This window comes from Manacus vitellinus, unplaced genomic scaffold (assembly GCF_001715985.3).
Source record: "Manacus vitellinus isolate BGI_N305 unplaced genomic scaffold, ASM171598v3 scaffold_87_pilon, whole genome shotgun sequence".
In the NCBI taxonomy this organism is placed as follows: domain Eukaryota; kingdom Metazoa; phylum Chordata; class Aves; order Passeriformes; family Pipridae; genus Manacus; species Manacus vitellinus.
Genome location: NW_021940854.1, coordinates 756854 through 759291, shown reverse-complemented (window position 1 = coordinate 759291; position 2438 = coordinate 756854). Strand labels below are relative to the sequence as shown.

At 60.7% G+C, this 2438-nt stretch overlaps 1 protein-coding gene across 2 annotated transcripts in view; it reads left to right on the top strand.

Moving 5' to 3' along the window:
• The first annotated feature begins 466 nt into the window (after positions 1–466).
• Positions 467–2438, top strand: part of BAG4 (BCL2 associated athanogene 4) — a 6534-nt gene continuing 4562 nt past the window's right edge. The window contains exon 1 of one of the 2 annotated variants that reach the window (XM_029965014.1): positions 467–550. The gene's annotated coding sequence lies outside the window, so the exon portion shown is untranslated. Of the gene's footprint in view, positions 551–589; positions 629–2438 lie in introns of those variants that run through there. The other variant, XM_018085801.3, reaches the window with a different exon arrangement.

The window sequence follows — 2438 nt, the reverse complement described above, 5'->3', positions numbered from 1 at the left end:
TTTTCCAGCCGCAGGAGTCACCTCTAGCTCAATAAAGGCTTTTTTTTTCCAGCATTTCCTTGTTTACACCTTTGCCACCCCCAAACCCACAACACCCACTCGAGCCCACCCAACGGGTGGGGACGCGTTTCCCCCCAAAGCAAGTGGGCCCTGGGCCAGCGAGGGGGAAGCAGTGCTGGCCACGTTGGCTGTTGGCTCTCCAGGACAGCTCTGCTCAGCCCCAGCAAGAGGAGGTGGGCTTGTCCTGCACAGAAACCAGCCACTTCGGAAGACAAAACCCCTGCTGTCCCCCCAGCACAGACTCTTCCCCCCAGAGAACTTCCCCACTACCCAGGAAAATGGTCTGAGCTTCCACAGGGATTGTCCCTGCCGAGGTTTGCCCTTCCCTGCCCACACACGGGAGGCTCCCGGAGCCTGGCAGCTGCCCAAAGCCAACCCCAATCCAACGTCACAGCCAAGGACTCTCCTACCTCTGGCAGCACCGGGACACGCTCGGGGCAAAGGACGTTCCAACCTGAGGCAGCTGCGCCGGCTCCACCAGAGCACTGAGGTGAGGAGGGGCTGGAGGCAGAGGGGCTGGAGGCAGAGGGGCTGTGCTGCCCCAGGTGTGGCAGCTCTTCATCAGCAGGTAATTAGCGGGCTTAGCTGCAGGGGAGCAGCACAGTCTGGCTGGGGGGTGCTGGTAATCTTTGTTGGGGTACAGGGGGTGCCCAGGTTCTTTTCCCCATCCCAGAGGGAAGGATCTTGCTTTTCCTTGGAGCAAGCCTGCTCCCCCTGCACAGCACCCGGCAGGGACACGAGTTGGCACAAGGGTTGCTTGTCTTGAGAGAGGGGGGACCAGAACACCAGGACCAGAGCACTGGAAAACCAGTGATGCCAGGATCAAGGATTTATTTACACTTCAAGGAAAACTCTCGCCCAGAGTCACATGAGGAAGAAAAAGCAAACAAACCCAAAGAGCAGCGATTTGCCTCCCAAACACAAACGCTCGCTCCCAGCCGTTGTGCCAGACCTCATCTCCTTCTCTGCAAGGAGACTAAAGGCATGATTTGTGTACAGAAAATACAATCTGAAAATAAAGGCCGCCTTTCCCAGGAGCTCTGTCCCTGCACAGGCGGATCAGGAGCCCCAGAGGGGCAGCAGCTCTAGTACTCGTCCAGCGTGTCCGCCCGCGGCACCGACAGGCCCCGCTCCTTCAGCGCCTGCACCTTCAGCTTCTCCGACTCCTGCTTGGCCTGCAGCTCCACCCGCTGCTCCTCCAGGATCTCTTCAATGGACACCTGCTGCAGAGGTGTGTCGCTCTCCTTCTCCAGGTCCTGCGGGAGAAATGACCTGTTGAGCTCCGCGCAGCACCCCGGACCGCAGGACACCTGTGCCCAAACCCCTTCCACAGGTGCCATCAAAGGGTGGAGGTGACGGCAAACAGAGGTGCTGGAGGCATCCCAAGGAGTGGGAACATGGGCAGGGACCCCCGGGCCAGCAGGGAGGTGACAGGCAGCCACTAATGACACCCTCCAGCAATGCCACACAGAAGCTGGAGCTTCCCTGCAGCTCCCCCACATTGCTCTTCATCCTTCACACCATCCCTGATGGGCTTCAGCTACAGGAGACACCTCTGCCCTCTGCACCCTGGGAGCATTTCTGTGGTGGTTCAGCCTGAACTGGCCCTGGGAGGGGGCTTAAATTCCAGCCCCCCAGTAGGACAGTGACTGTATTTCTCAGCAGACAGACAGACCACAAATGCCCCCAGCTCAGTCTCAGGCTGCTGCACGAGCTGTTCACTTACAATTTCCCCCAGCAGAACCACGTTCTCGCCCCTCACGACAAAGATGCCCCGAGGGATGTCCCCATACTTCTTGCCCACGTGGATGCGCTCCACAGTCTGGTGCAACACCAAGTTTGCTACAGCGACGAGAGAGACAGAAAACCATCCACATTTCGCTGTGATTTTCGGCTGCTCCGAGTGTCCCGTCCCACCAGGCAGAGCCCCCCGGGCGGTGATGGTGCTCTCCCACCTCTCGGTGGGTGCTCTGAGCCGCGCCCCCGAAGGCACCGACCGTCTCCCCAGCTCTCTCCACCTCGGCAGCTCCCCCCTCAGCTCCCACAGCCGTGCGGGCAGGGCGGGGAGAGAGCTCAGACCCCCGGGCTGAGCCCACCTGAGACCCTCGTGCCTTCGGCAGCGGAGAAGACGGCGGGCGTTGTTGGTGCTGCAGGTTCTTGGCAAGGAGCGAGCGATGGGCCGGAGCGCGAACATCACCCGGGCTATTTCTGCCCAAAGAGCGATGCCAGAGCATCAGCGCTGGACGCAATCACGGGGGGGAGCTCCCGGTTCTGGGAGAAGCACCAAGCGACACACAGGCGGGTGTTTGACCCGCAGCACGAACACGCTCTAAAAACGCACCGCGGACCCCTCTCCCTCCTCCTCCTCCCTGCCCGGG